This window comes from Desmodus rotundus, chromosome 7 (genome assembly GCF_022682495.2).
Source record: "Desmodus rotundus isolate HL8 chromosome 7, HLdesRot8A.1, whole genome shotgun sequence".
In the NCBI taxonomy this organism is placed as follows: domain Eukaryota; kingdom Metazoa; phylum Chordata; class Mammalia; order Chiroptera; family Phyllostomidae; genus Desmodus; species Desmodus rotundus.
The window spans coordinates 50,947,903-50,964,640 of record NC_071393.1 but is presented as its reverse complement, the minus strand read 5'-3'; the positions used below and the strand labels follow the sequence as shown (position 1 = coordinate 50,964,640).

At 42.8% G+C, this 16,738-nt stretch overlaps 1 pseudogene; it reads right to left on the bottom strand.

Annotated features, from left to right (window-relative positions):
- Positions 1-15,065: 15,065 nt before the first annotated feature.
- LOC112296566 (heterogeneous nuclear ribonucleoprotein H-like) lies at positions 15,066-16,434 on the bottom strand (annotated as a pseudogene).
- Positions 16,435-16,738: the final 304 nt, after the last annotated feature.

Genomic DNA, 16,738 nt, shown 5'->3' with positions numbered 1-16,738 from the left:
ACAAAATTGGTTGAGCTTGGTCGCAAAATGAAGGAAGAAATGAAGGCTACACAAAGTGAAAAAAAAGCAAAATATACAGGGAACCAACAGTGATGGGAAGGAAATCAAGACCAAATCAATGATTTGGAACAAAAGGAAGAAATAAGCATCCCACCAGAACTGAATGAAGAAACAAGAATTTAAAAATATGAGGAGAAGCTTAGGAACCTCTGGGACAAATTTAAGTGTTCCAACATTTGAATCATGGGGTTGTCAGAAGGAGAAGAGGAAGAGCAAAATATTGAAAACTTATCTGAACAAATAATGAAGGAAAACTTCCCCAATTTGGCAAGGGAAATAGACTTCCACCAAGTCCAGGAAGCCCAGAGAGTCCCAAAGAAATTGGACCAAAAGAAGCACACACCAAGGCACATCATAATAAAGTTACCCAAGATTAAAGATAAGGAGAGAATCTTAAAAGCAGCAAGAGGAAAGGAGACAGTTACCTACAAAGGAGTTCCCATAAGACTATCAGCTGAGTTCTCAAAAGAAACCTTACAAGCAAGAAGGGGCTGGAAAGAAAAATTTGAAGTCATGAAAGGCTAAGACCTATATCCAAGATTACTGTATCCAGCAAAGCTTTCCTTTAGAATAGAAGGGCAGATAAACTGCTTCCCAGATAAGGTCAAATTAAAGGAGTTCATCATCACCAAGCCCTTATTATATGAAATGTTAAAGGAACTTATCTAAGAAATAGAAGATAAAAAACTATGAACAGTAAAATGACAACAAACTCACAACTATCAATAACTGAACCTAAAAAAAACAGCAACAAAACAAACTAAGCAAATAACTAGAACAGGAACAGAATCACAGAAATGGAGATCGCATGGAGGGGTTATCAGCAGGGAGGGGTAGAGAGGAGAGTCGGGGGAAAGGTACAGGGAATAAGAAGCATAATTGGTAGGCATAAAAAAGACAGGGGGAGGTTAAGAATAGTACAGGAAATAGAGAAGCCGAAGATCCACTTCTAGAGAGGAAGCTAAAGTATGCCAAGCACAGTGCTAACCATTTCATGAAAGGTAGCTCATTCAGACCTCATAGCCTGGGAGTTATATTTTGTGATATCCCCATTTTAGAGATGTAAATACTGATACTCTGATGGGGCCCAAAATCAAATAGCCAGTAAGTGGCAGAACCAGTGTAGAAATTTGAATGTTGCTGTCTCCAAAGCTTGCGGCTTTGTCACATGTCTTGGGGGCCATCACAGTGTGCCCGGCTGCATGCTGTCATGTCCTTGGCTGTCTCACTCTCCTGAATGAGCTCAGGAAAGCTTCCTGTCCATTTCAGCAACATGCTGCTACATCTCCATTAAGTGACTTCTGGTTCCTGGGAGGATGGACTGGCCATGTGACTGGATTAGAAACTTGAAAACCTGCATTGACCAGCAGGGGGAGGCATAGCTCATCTCCATGGGCCCCCTGAGAAGAAGGAAGCAGGAGAAATCAGGGCACCACAGTGAGTTAGGGGTGAGAAAACCAGCTGTGGAGGCTGAGCACAGGCACCCAAGTTGCCCACTTCTGTGAGCAAGACCCTAAATTTGAGATGATCAGAACTGAGATGAAGAGGCAGGTTGAGAGCCTACCCCACACCAGGGGATGTCCAACCACACTGAGCAAGCAGGAAAGAAGGCTGAAATCTCACGTCCACGTGTGAACTCTCACGGCCCCAGAGTACTGCATCTTCTCTCAGCTTGTGTGAAGTTTTGCTTCTCTACCTTTTCAAAATTTTATTTTTTTTAATCCTCACCCTAGGATGTTTTACTGATTTTAGAGAGAAGGATGGGGGGTTTGGGAGAGAGAGGGAGTAAGGGGGAGAGACAGACAGACAGACAGACAGAAAGAGAGAGACACAGAGGGAGAAACTGCTGCATATACCCCGACCAGGAATGGAACCCACAACCTAGGTGTGTGCCCTGACTGGGGCTCAAACCGAAACCTTTTGGTGTACAGGAGGATGCTCCAACCAAGTGAGCCACCCGGCCAGGGCTTCTCTGCCTTCATCATGTCTCCACTTCTTACAAGCTTCCCGGAGCAGAGGAATTGTCGTCACTACCTGCCTTCTTCTGGATGCGACCTGTCAGCCCAACGAGACAGCAGGCCGATTGAAGACAGGGTCTTCCTCTCCTCCTGTCCTCGCGTCTCCCGCAGAGCCCACAGGGCTCTGAGACCTCATCCGTCTCAGCCCTTGCCATTCAGGGAGGACCACATCTGAGAAGCATAAATAAATGGGAAATTCAGTCACTGACAAGCTGGGTTTTAATTTTTCTAAGTCAAAATTTTTACTTTTAAAAGAAAAGACATGTTTTGCTCGTATCCCATTTCACTCAGTGAAAGATCCCATGGCCTATATAATTTGTGTGGGGCTTAGGGCCTCAAAATGCCAAATGACCAATTGGTTCAGGGACAATGCTAGTATTAGCAGAAATACACAGAATCAGTATTTAGTGCTTTTTAGTTGAGATTCCTCTTTTTTGTCAGGATCTCTTTCTTTTTGTTCTAGATAGTGAAAATTAAATATAGGAGTCAGAATTCTGGGACTCCAAAATCATGCATTCTAAAACGCAGACTAAAAAAATGAACTTCAATACTTTCTTTTCTAATTGTGCTTCCCCTTTCAAATCAGAAAAAAAGATCAATTAGCATTTTATGGTGCCTGTTAGTGAGGGACCAGTCTGGTCATAAAGTGCACTAGGCAGAGAACTTTCCACACGGACATAAAAATGAACTTCCCTTGGGTCCTAAACGGCTCCCGAGTGAGAACAAAAGTCAAGAAAGCCAGTTAGCATCACCATTCTGTGTCGGTGCTCTCTAAAGATTATGACCTTTTCCAGAAAACCAGGTAAGGTAGGTCCTGTCCATCCCTTGTCACCTGTCTGTCTTTGCGCCACCTTCAGCCATGCTTCATCTGCCGTAAGTCCTAATACTTCTTATTGCCTTACCAGTCTTCATGGCCAGCCTCTGGAAAAGGTTCATTTTTCTAGCTCACTCCTAGATTAGCTTCAGGGTAGGATTGTAAGTCAGTTTTGATTGCTAAGTATGACATTCGAATTTTTGAGAATCAATCATTTTTCCCACCGAAGGCTGTTAATTTATCATTGCTAGTTTTTTTGTCTATTCATTCAGTCACAAGCATGTTTGAAATGCCTACCCTGTGACAACTGCAGTAAGTTCTGGAAAATTACATTTACATAATATTTCACAGTTCCCAGAACAGGAAATTAGTATTTCCTTTGTTTTGTTTGCAGTTCTAGAAGGTAAGTTTTATTACCTCCACTTTACAGATATAAAAACTGACAGTAACCAGAGGGGAGGGGATAACGGGGGGGGGGGAAGGTTCATCAAGGAATGTGTATAAAGGACACATGGACAAAGCCATAGAGGGGTGGGTTCCAGCATGGGAGATGGGGAGGCTGGGGTGGGGGGAAGTGATGGGGTGGAAATGGAGACAATTGTACTTGAGCAACAATAAAAAGAGAGAAAACATTAATACATTTTTATAATAAACAATTTTTCTCTAGTAAATCGAATAATATAGATTAAAAAAAAACTGAGGTTCAGATCCCAGAGCCCTAATGGGGACAGGACTGTCATCCAAGGTTAAACTATGGAGAGCTCAAGGGTCAGATGCCTTTTTGTGACACCGTGCTGCAAATTTAATAGAAAAGAAATTAACCCAACCCCTGGCCTTGAGGGACTGAATGTTTAGTATACTCATACATGCTACCATAGAATTTGTGTGAAATTTATGATCCAAACAGACACTTTGAGAGGGCAAATGGGCACTACAATTAATTATGCCAGGAAAACTGGTGCAAACTGGGTGGGATGGTTGTTTCCTGTCTCCTAGCCTGTCTGTCTGTCTGTCCAAGGAGAAACATATTTGCATTCACAGGAGCCAAGCATAGCCAAGGATTGTGAAGGGTGCCAGGGTGGCGCAGAAAGACTGAGGCAGAGAGGACTGAGGGAGCAGGAAGCAGTCCCTGGGTTGAATTCCTGGACCAATCCAGTAGCCAGAGATGAACCCACTGTGGGAGGCTGGTGCTGCAACTGGGATGGGCAGACGCTTTATTTTAAGCTGCAAGAGAAAAGAGGGAAAGTGAGCAGAGACTGTATTCTCCAGACAAAATCAGTCCATCTTGTTTTCCATTCTCTTTCAGTAAAGCCAAGCTCCGCAGTGGGTGAGAATTCCCAAGATCTCCTTCTTTTGGCTGGGAGTCTTTTCCTATACTCCTCTGACCCAGGAATTTATTCTCTACCTATGCAATTTGATATTATTAAAGTAATTATTCCCATTGGGTGGGTGCTAACTATTAAAAATTGCAGAGGGCAGGGAAGCTGCCTTCCTTTGGTTGCCGACAGGACGCTAACGAGTGGAGGAGGTGTGTTACCAGCCTGTGTGCCCGGGACTGAGACTGAGTCTGTCTGCTGTCCGGCGGCAATCGTGTCTCCGCGCTGGGCGGAATGTGGGCAAATTATCGGTTCAGCCTCCTGCCTCCAGACAGTGGCCACACACCAGGAAGAGAACTGTGGGTGTCAGGGTGAAGTACACGCTTCTCATACTGACCTTTTCCTGCCGAGCCCACCGCTCCCACCACTTCCTGTGTGGACTCGGGGCTCCAGCTGGGCTGGCAATGCGGCCTGACACCTTTGGAGCTCTTGGGTGCCCCGCGCAGTTTTCTAAGCACTTTACCCGTGTTATCTCAGTTGTTCTTCCAGCCCTGTGAAGGAGTTTAGACTGTGGTAGTTTTTTAAATATGTAAATAGATGAGGAATCTGAGATGCAGGAAAGTTAAGCAATTGTCCCAAGGTCACAAGTGGAAACTCATCTTAGAGCCCAAGGCTGACCTCTACTGAGTTCAGGTCTCTGACTGACACACTCTTCACCGAAGGGCTGTGTCTCCTGAAGCTGGTTCCACGTCCCGGTCTGGGGGTGGGTGCCCGCATCCCCTGCAGGCATCTGTCACGGCAGCATCAGCCACTGTGTCCGCCCCGCTGGTTTCCGTGACTATGTCCCCCTCTACACTGAGAAAAGCTCTCTTTCACCTCTGGTGTCTAGCACATGGCCCATTGTCCGCAACTTAGTAGGCTTTCAGATACATTTAACACAGTAAGATGTACGTAGTCAGACAGCACATTTAAAAATATGCTGATGTCCCTTTGCAGTGCCCAGGCCCCCTCCTGACACAGCTGACACACGGGAGCACAGTGACCAGAAAACACAGTTGCGGGAGGCGGGGCTGTGAGTCCTGTTTGCAACTTTAACTTGGAAACGCTGTTTGGCAGCAACTATTTTTGACCATGGGCCAGTTAAGACTGAATTGATCATAAAAATGAGATACTATTTTTAGAAAAATACCCTAAAAAGTACTCTGAAGCCTGTTGCTAGATGTGACAGGTGGCATCACCTACCTGGAGAGCAACTGGGTAAAATGTATTGTAACCGTGGAAAACTGTGATAAAGGGGGACTGTGACAGAGGGGGATTGTGACAGAGGGGGACTGTAACTGAGGGGACTGTGACAGAGGAGGCTGTGACAGAGGGGACTGTGACAGAGGGGGGCTGTGACAGAGGGTACTGTGACAGAGGGGGACTGTGGCAGAGGGGGACGTGGCAGAGGGGGACTGTAACTGAGAGGACTGTGACAGAGGGAGGCTGTGACAGAGGGGACTGTGACAGAGGGGGGCTGTGACAGAGGGGACTGTGGCAGAGGGGGACGTGGCAGAGGGGGACTGTGACAGAGGGGACTGTAACTGAGGGGACTGTGACAGAGGGGGACTGTGACAGAGGGGAACCATGACCCGCCCCACCAATCTGTCGACTCTGTTTCTCTAGGTGCAAACCCTGACTAATAGGTAGCTTGTAGATAAACAACATGTTTGCATAAGAATCCTAGGAGCTATTGCTCAAAAGATACAGACTCTGACCTTCAGGCATCCCAGCTCCGGGAGATTTGCTGACTTTCAACCGTGGGGCCAGGACAACAGGAAGTCAGAACATCACGAATCCAGGGTGACTAAGCCAGGACAATCGCTTATCGAATGGACTGCGTTCGCCAGCACGTAGAGAACTTTTCAACCCTCTTTCTTGATCTCTTTGTTCTGTTCCTTTTTCCCTCCTTATAAAACACTGCCTCCACGGAGACGTGGAGATGGGTCTTGAGATGCGAGTCCCCCATCTTCCAGATGCCCGGCATATGAATAAACCACTTTCCTTTCCATCAGCACCCGCCTCTCGATTATTGGCTTTCCTAGCAGCAGGCGGCAGGGCCTGTACTCAGTTACACTATCAAGACCTTTAAAAATGTAAATAGCTTTTGACACATTCACTTTTTAGGAATTTTTTCCAAGGTAACATTAGGAATATACAAACACGTATGCATAGCTGTTATTGCAGGGCTGCCTTAAAAAACGGAGACTTAGAAGCCACCTGGATGCCCAGGGCCAGGGGCATGGCTGAGGTCACCGTGCTATCGCAATACGTCATGTGTCCACAGAATCTACCATGATACAGTAAAGGTTACAACAGCATGTTAAACACATAAACAGAAAACCCTGGAATATAAAACTCCATAAACAGCATGATTTCAACACTGTAAGAAGTGTATGAAAACTCGAAGGAAATATACTAAAATGTTAAGGATGATTATCTCTGATTGATAGATTTGGGTAGTTATTATTTTTATGTGTTCCTTTACTTCCTAAGTTTTATACATTGAACATGTATTACTTTAACATTTTTAAAAGATTAGGTTTCCAAAACACGGTATGAGACATATAATGTTATTACAAATGAATAAAGTTGAGAGATAATGTGTAATTTTCTAATTAAATAAAAAATATATTATTCTCTCTAAAATTAAAAATGAATGAAATTAGACAAATATTTAAAATGAGTTATAGTAAGTAGAAACTGGATGGTTTCATGGAGGGATAAAAGCACTTTGGATATCAGACAATCTAGTTATAGTATTTGTGTCAATAATTGCATAACTTAGAAGAGTTATTTAACCTCTTTTAAAGTTTCTTCATTTGTAAAAACGAATTGGTTGGTCAGATGTTGTCAAATTTCCTCCTGGTTCTAAAAAGCCTATGACCATTATCTACTGATTCGTCCACTATTTATCTCCCATGCACACAAGAAAATCCCCATTTATGGGCTGATTTAACTGCACTAGATGAGGTGCTGAGTGCGAACGCACGAAAACCTTCCTGAGCAGCAGAAAGTCAGTGTCTATTCCTTAGATGAGAGGCCGTGCAGCTACGAGGGCCAGAGAGGAGAGCAGGGCAGAGGAGGAATGGTGGGAAAGGTGTGGAAGTGATGGGAGAGGCCAGACGGGCTGAGAAGGAAGATTCCTGTTCCAATACAATCAGCAAGAGCTGCTTGGTGGGCAGGCTGTGGTCGGGCTTGAATGATCAATGGTTGAGAAGCTGCCTGACAACTCACCAAAGGAAGGAGAGAGGCTGGAGAAGGGGGTGACCTTTCACCCTCAGGTTCCCAGCCCCAATTCCCTAGAGACCCAGTGTCTCATCACCCTGTGGAGTTAGGAGTGAATGACTGAAAACAAAGTTCTACCCAGGACATGGCCAAAGGGTAGGTTTTTGACCTATGGTTAAAAACTAGTGAAAGAAATGCTTTTCACCAGAAAGAAGGCAAGCATTTGGCCTAAAATGTAAAAGAGGGGTAAAGAGAAAGGAGGAGCACTGTGGAATTCCAAAAACCCTGTGTCCTAATCCTGACTTTGCTTCAGTCTTACTGGGTGGCCAGCAGACCATTCACCCTTTCCTGCCTCACTTGCTCTCAGTAAAATGGAGACAGCATTCCACATTCCCAACATCATGGACGGTGTTAGGAGAGTCCCAGATGCCACGGGTAATGGTACTGTGTAACTTTAGAGCGTCCAAAGTTCTGTTTTTCTTTCTCCTTGGATCACGGGAATCTGGCAAGGGGTGAAGGGGAAGAGAAGAAGAGAGTGGGGGGCGGGGAGACAGAGAGATCAGTTTCCTTTTGAGCTAAGGGGCCAACCCTCTAATCCCACTCCCCAAAATAGCAGATGTTAAAAAACAAAAAATCCTACCACCTAAATTGAACCCCAAATTATATAAATTCTTCTGAGTCAAAGAACACTGAAATTCTGTGGGAAACACCGGATACTCAGAACACCCGCATTACTATTACACGTGGCAAATAGTAACTGTTCATTTCCTTCTCAACGCTATTTTAATCTGCAGCTGCCATCAGTCACTGCCGCACTTTATCTTGCCTGTGAAGTCTTCTAGTTTCTTGCTTTATCTGTTGTTCTAGTAATATTTGGTTAACATGTCCTCAAGGGTAGAGGCAATGTTTTCTGCTCCCCTTGTATTTTTAGAGGGACAATACAGATACTCAAGTTCATGTTTCAGTTAAAACCTAGCACATTCCTTCCCAGGGCTGTGACTCCCAGCGTTTGCACGTGGCTGTGCCCTAGCGAGTGCAGCAAGCCTGTCTGTAATGCCTGCATGATACAAGAGTCAGTCAGGTGAAGGTGTTCAGCACATTTTTATTTACGGATTTAATTGGTCCTAATCCAGAAGTCTCTGAAATCACAACAAATCTGTGCCAAGTACCTCCATGAAGGACGATGGTTTGAAGGCCTCTGTCAATCACCCAGCAGAGGAGATGAGTGCCCAAGTATTTCTGATTTTAAGGAGACCCTTTAACCCAATCAATTTCAGAGACTCTTACTTTCTTCCTCTGAGCCAGATGGATTAATTCTATAAGAGCATCTTTTCCATTAAAGAAACTGATTGCAAACTTCCCTTCTAATTGTGAAAATGCTCACCTGCTTAAAGCAAAGAGTTCTGGAAAGATACCTTCATTTTGCTTCAGTTATTGGGCCAAGGAGAGTGGAGCTTCAATAGAAGTGTAAGAAGTTAAAATTCAATACTCATCTACATTCATAGAACAATTTGTGCCTCAGGCCATGGCAGAAACTGTAAAATGATCTTGACCCCATCAGCCACTTTTCATGCATCTTAAGTATTTGGTTATGATAATATATGTATTATATATTGGGTTATGATTATACAAACACACACACACACACATCCCCTAAGTAAGGGAGCCGTGGGAATGGTGAGTGTAAGAAGGCATTGAGTTGATTTTTAAAAAGGAACAATTACCAAAAATGGAGAACAACCTAAATATCCAAAATCTGGAGAATCAGTAAATCAGTTACTAATTCGTTTTAGAACCACTGACACCAAAGAAATACAAAGGATTGTAGGAAAATATTACAAACAACTCTATGCCAACAAATCGGACAACCTGGAAAAAATGAGTCAGTTTCTAGAAACATACACTCTTCCAAAACTAAATCAGGAAGAAACAGAGAATTTGAATAGACAGCTTACACCTAGTGAAATTGAAGCAGTAATTTAAAAATTCCCAACAAACAAAAGCCTTGGATCAGATGGCTTCACAGGTGAATTTTACCAAACAGTCTGACAAGAACTAGCACCTCTCCTTCTCAAACTATTCCAAAAAATTCAAGAGGAGGGGAGGCCCCCAAACTCATTTTACAAGGCCAGCATTATCCTAATTCCCAAACCAGGTAAATACACTAGAAAAAAAGAAAATTATAGGCCAATTTCCCTGATGAACATAGATGCTAAAATCCTTAACAAAATGCTAGCAAACCGAATACAGCAGTGCATCAAAAAGATCATACACCATGATCAAGTGGAGTTGATTTTGAAGATGCAAGGTTGGTACATTCGCAAATCCATCAATGTGACTCACACATAAAATGAAGTACGAAAACCACATCATCATATCAATAGATGCAGAAAAAGCTTTCATAAAATCCAACACACACTTATGATAAAAACTCTCAGCAACATGGGAATAGTGGGAACATACCTAAATATAATAAAGGTCATATATGACAAACCCACTGCCAGCATCATACTCAATGGGCAAAAACTACAAGCCTTCCCCTTAAGATCAGGAACAAGACAGGGATGTCCGCTTTCATCTCTTTTATTCAGCATAGTACTGGAAATCCTAGCCACAGCAGTAAGGCAAGAAGAAGAAATAAAAGGCATCCAAATTGGGAAAGAAGAAATAAAACTGTCATTATTTACAGATGATATGATATTATACATACGGAACCCCAAAGATTCCACCAAGAAACTACTAAAAATGATAAATGAATTCATCAAAATAGCAGGATACAAGATTAATATCCAGAAATCAGTTCCTGTACTAATGAAATTATGACACTGAAGAAAGAAACAGAAGAAGATACAAGTAAGTGGAAGCACATACTCAGTTGATGGATAAGAAGAATTAACATCATTAAAATGCCCATACTAGCCAAAGCAATCTACAGATTCGGCACAATTCTTATCAAGATTCCAATGATGTATTTTACAGAACTAGAATGAATATTTCAAAAATTTATATGGAACCACAAAAGGGCCCACATAGCAACAGTGGTCCTGAAAAAGAACAAAATTGGAGGAGTCATGCTACCTAATATCAAACTATACTATAAGACCATAGTAATCAAAACAGCATGGTACTGGCATAAAAACACAGACACATAGATCAATGGAACAGAATAGAGAGCCTAGAAAGAAACCCACATGTTTATTGTCAATTAATATTCAACAGAGGAAGCAAGCACATACAATGGGCTAAAGATAGTTTATTCAATAAATGGTGTTGGGAAAACCTGACAGATACATGCAGAAAAATGAAAGTAGATCACATACTCATGCCACACACAAGAATAAATTCAAATGGATTAAAGACTTAAATGCTAGACTTGAAACCATAAAAATCCTAGCAGTAAAATCTTGAACATTGCTCGTAGCAATATTTTTTCTGATATATCTCCTCAGCAAGGGAAGCAAAAAAATCAAATAAAATGAGCAAATGGGATGCATCAAACTTAAAAGCTTTTGCATAGCCAAGGAAAACAGCAACAAATAAAAAGAAAAAACCCACTGAATGGGAGAACATATTAACCAATATATTTAATAAGGTGTTAACATCCAAAATTTGTAAAGAATTTACAAAACTCAACACCAAAAAAGCGCAAACAAACAAAAAACAAACGAACCCTAATTTAATTTAAAATGGGCAAAGGACCTGAATAGACACATCTTCACATAGGACATACAGGTGGCCAATGGACATATGAAATGATGAAAACTACAATGGGATACCATCTCACATCATTCAGAATGGCCATCATCAATAAATCAACAAACAACAAGTGCTGATGAGGATGTAGAGAAAGGGGAACCCTCCTGCCCTGTTGGTGGGAATGCAGATTGGTGCAGCCACTGTGGAAATGAGTATGGAGTTACCTCAAAAAAAATGGATCTGCCTTTTGACCCAGCAATCCCACTCCTGGGAATACATTCAAAGGAACCCAGAACACTAATTCGAAAGAACATAAGCACCCCCGTGTTCATTGCAGCTTTATTTACAATCTCCAAGAGATGCAAACAGCTGAAGTGTCCATCAGTAGATGAGTGGATAAAACAACTAGGGCGCATTTACACAATCGAATTCTACTGGGCCATAAAAAAGAAGAAACTTTTACCCATTTGTTACAGTATGGATGGACCTGGAGAACCTTATGTTAAGGGAAATAAGACATTCAGACAAAGACAAATGCCATGTGATTTCCCTCATATGTGGAATCTAATGAACAAACTGAACTAACAAGCAAAAAAGAGACAGACTCATGGGTAGAGAGCAGGCTGACAGCTCTGCGTGTGGGGGTTGGTGGTGGTGAGGGAACGGAGGGACCAAGCAAAAAGCAAAAGGACTCAGGAGCAAAGACAACAGCGTGGTGAATGCAGGGTAAGGGGTTTGTTGGGTGGAGATGGAAAAGGGATAAAGAGGGATAAATGGTAATGGAAAAATACATTTAAAAATTAAAAAATAAATTGATTTTAGTATTTTTATATGAGGGAATACTGTAAAATCATTAAAATCATGTTTCCTATAATGAGGTGAGAAAATATTCACCACATACGTGAAATGAAAAGAGAAGTGTGCAAAATAGTATATACAATTTTTGAGAATTTTTAGTCCTAGAACAGATTATGCTCTGCAGTAGTTCCAGAAAAGTGACATGGATATAAATGCACTAACATTTAGGAATGATTCCTAAAATCTGACAGCACACCATGGAAGCCTGTTTCAAAGCAACATGAAGCACAGTCCTACCTGGTATGTACCTGGTATGGGACGGTTAAAGGAGACTTTAATCTCATCTACATCATTTGAATTTCTGAAATGACAATTTGCACTTGAACAACAATAAAAAAGAATACATTTGAATATTGTGAACTTTAAAATCATACTTTTAAAATTTAAAGTAGGGGATGTAAAGTACAGCATAGGGGATATATCATCAATAATATCATAATAACGATGGATGGGGCCAGGTGTGTATTTGAAATATCGGCAAAACTTTGTAAAGTATGTGATTTTCTAACCGCTATGCAGTACATCTGAAACTAATACAGAATAATATTGATTGTAAGCTAATTGAAAAATAAAAATAAAAAATGAAGGGAGGGGGAGAAAAAATACCAGAAGAAAATATTTCCTAAATGTTAATAAGAAAATATTTCCCAAATGTTAATCTCCAATTGGTGTGATTGTGGTGAATGGACGAAACTGAAGCCCTTGCAGGGTAAACCGCTTGACAGTGGATTCAAGCTTTAATCCTGGTTCTCTGTGACTCCGAAGTTCTCGTTCTTTCCGTTCCAGAAGATCTTTCCAGTCACGTGTCCTTAGGTGCCCTGTGGTCAGGTTACCGTTAGGGGAAAAGCGGGAAGAACAGCTCTGGGAGGTGAGTGGCTGTCCTTATTCACGAACTTTAAGGCTCCAAGTTCAGCAGTGGGAATTGGGCACCAGGCCAGTGAACCAGACAATAGGGAGGGAGATAGAAATAGCGCCACCAGCTAATCAGAAAAAAAAAAAATCAAAAAAAAAAAATCTGCAGCTTCTTTGAGGCTCTGGTTCCAGCACGGATTCCAGGACGCGCCCCCAGAGATTGTGGCCCAGCAGGTCCGAGTGTGGCCCAGGAATTCTGCATTTGCACAAGTGTTCCACGTGGTTCTCAGAACATTTCATGAGAAACCCTGCTCTAGAGTTCTTATGAATCCAGAAAACAACTGCGGGAAGTGCCACTCTCTCCCTTCCGGACTTACAAGACTACTCCCTGAGTTCTTTTTCTTTCAGGATGGTCTTTATGCCCATATAAAGCTGATGCCACTGAATTAAACTGTTTGGTGGAGGCACGGGGGTAACATGAGGGTGTCGGTGGAATGGTGCAGTGTGACTGGGTGGGGAGAGTGTGAAGGAGCAGCGGTGGCTCAGGGGACAGGCGAGGCAGCAGTCACAGGAGCGCAGTGGGGTTTAAACATAAATAAAATTATCCTGTCTAGATAATGACACTGACAAATATATGACAAAACGGAGTATGACATGTTAAATAAGTCATTGTCAGAGGATTATAGTGAAAATAGCCCCTCATCATTAACTCAGCTACGAGAAAATCCTATTAGTTCACTATGGTGAAGAAGAACCAAAATAATCAGGTTTCCTCCGGAGAGCATCCGGATTTTGGACGAGTCTGGAAAGCAAAAGAAACGTCCTGTGTCGCCACCTAGAGTCCAAAGTCCAGAAATATTGGCTGAGGAAATTTAGATCAGGCTGGCCCTTTGGAGGGCCAATCTCTCTGTCCAAGTTTAGTAACAGCGCTTAAAAACCACCAGCTTCAGATGTAAAAATGTCAATCAGTCCTTTTTTTTATGACATAAATATGTGTTTGAATGCAAGCCTCCACGATGACCAAATCATTTCAGGATGGGAAAAATATTTCTAGAACCGTGATTGAATATGAGATTGAGTATGTCCATATATGTGTGTGACTGTGAGGGGGTGGGGGGCCGTCTTAACTGCCACCATCTAACTAGATGACTTCAGCAAAATCACTTAGCCTCTCAGATCCAGTTCCTCTTATGTAAAATGAGAGGATTGGACTAACTTGACAACACTACAAGCCTTCTAAGCCCTAAAATTCTGTGTTTCTAACAATCTGGAGTCTATCGTAATCCAGACACCGGTTTTAAAAAAAATTGGCATCGTATGCAGAAAATGTTGGTAAACTGCATTATTTTAAATGTGACCTTCTTCATCAAGGAACCGTGCATGTCTCTGCTGCCCTCTAGAGCTCTCCCAGAAATTTGCATGGATGTAATACAAAAATGCCCCCAATGAGGGACTGGCTGGCTTGAGATTTAGAGCCTGGCAAACCCCAGCAGTCCCAGGCCCATCTGTTTGTTTGCTTTTAAAAGGAAGATTTATTTGACAAGTTTCACTTAGTGCAAGTTTCACCGACCTAAAAGGAAGTCACGACATAATGAAAGACTCAAATCAAGGCCTTGGAATTTCATACAAACACCAAGACCAAAATCCTGAAGTATTGGTATCAAGTCTCAAATTTTCCTCACAAACTTAAAAAAAAAAACAAACCCTGAAACGTATGTGCCTTAGAAGTTATTAGATGAAACTAGAATTAACAAACATGCCAAATGTTTGTTAAATCACATTTAATTGTAGACACAGCTCCTATGTTGAATTTTACAAAAAAAAAAAGCACGTCTTCAACATGCATCCAGGGGCCCGTGTAATGTGGAGTAAGAGCAACATTTAACATAATTCGACTACTTTGACCTAAATATGCTCACTGCTGAAGTACATGCTGCAATACAGCTAACTTGAGAAAAGCCAAAAATTGTTTAACAGTTGTAGTTTACTCAACTTTAGTCATTACATTCTAGATGAATATTCATGTTCAAAAATACTGAAACTTGTCTTTAAAACAATCCTGGTTTCCACTTAGAGAAAACATAAATCACAAGCTGGTGTTGCCAAACTGTTAAACTTTAGTGTTGTTGTTGTTGTTGTTTTTCTTTAAAATAACGTTGACCGAGAGTCCGTGGTAAGGATCAATCACGCTCCCCATCCACCACTCATACTGGACCTGCTAGATGCCCCTCCCATTCGGCTCACTCCCACCGACGCATGGCCTCCGCTGCTGCAGTAGCTGCTGTGCACGGTTCCTTGGCTTCCCCTGCAACGTCTGATTGAAAAACTACTGGAGTTTTCCTGTGAAACTTGGTCACATCTGCTCGGGCCGCCATAGCTGCCTCCACCACCACCACTCGGCTGCTGGCTGACTGGGACACTAACGGATGGGTTTGACGGGCCCACGCCTCCCATCATTTGGCTACCATGATGAGCACCACCGCTTGCCCTCGCTGTAGAATTCGAGGAGAGTTCTACGTGTTGGTTTTGCACATTTGCTTTGTCTTTCGACATACCTGCCACGCATCTTCCTGAGCTGCAAACTGGACATCTGCTCTCCAGTTACTCTGCCTTCAGGGCCAGTTTCAATACGTGCTCGCACGGGACTGAGCAGTGATGTTTACACGGCGCTCTCACTAGCTCTTTAAGGCCACCCCCACGTGTGCACAGTGTCCCCGTCGTACGCCAGCATCCCCATCTGTGGTCAGACATTCCTGAAAAATAATAATTGAGGCCTCTTCCAAACCTATCTGACCCAAAACCATAGCCGTCATCACAGCCTTTGTGATAACAGCTTCCATAACCCCCTCCATGAGCACCGCACCTCATCCTTGCAAAGCTAGCCCCCAGCAGTGCTGTCCTACCGACTGCCAGCTTCAGGTCTGTCTGTCCTAGGGACCTGGCTGCAGCATGGCCAGGTGCTTTGGAGATGGATCATAGTGAGTTCTAACTTCATGTCAACTGCTCTGAAAGGTTTCGACATGCCTGTGCCCCATTCTTCCCTTGTGTTTCTTTAGGGCCTTTTCAGCTATTTCCTGTGAAGCAAACTGCACAAGGGTCTTCTGGCTGGAAGTCCACCGGCAATGTTACCCCATTCGGCACGATTTCTGGCACGATTTCCAGCCCGAAGAAGAATTGAACCACTTCTTCCTCGCGGCACGGAGAGGGGCGTCGTCTAAGCCGTACAAAGCATCACTGGCTATTCAGGACTATTCGCACCAGTGCGCTTCAGTACGCAGTCCATTTCAACATCGCTTCTCTGGAATACTTAAAAATGTCTGTGTCCCATAGTTTCTGTCTTTTTTTTCAGGGCCAATTTGACTTCATCTTCTGGTTGGAGTTCAACAAAAGCCTTGCCACTCAGTCTGCCTTCTCTGCGGTAGATGAAATGAACACCTTGATCCTCACTCTGAATTTCGCAGTCAGAAACAAACAAAAATGCTGCACTGGCCGCAGAACAAGACAAGGGCAAGCCCTGGACCTCCCCCAGCAATCCATCTCTGCCTTCCGTCAAACAGACCCATCACACAACCTCAGCGTGGCTGAGCGAAACCCCACGCCCATTTTTTCCTGCAACATATTATTCATTTTTTCCATTCTTGCTTCATATACATCTCCTGGTACAATTCAGTCCAATTCAACCATTTACTCCAGAGTTCTCTCCCAATTCTTCTCGTTTATGGCTTCTGGCTATTAGAAGTTAAGCACACACCATTTATTTGGAGACGAGGGCCAATTTTTCTGAAGGATTCTCCACTCCATAAATGTGTCTCCTCTGGGTAAGATGTACAACATCACCAGGGAGGATTACCTGTTCT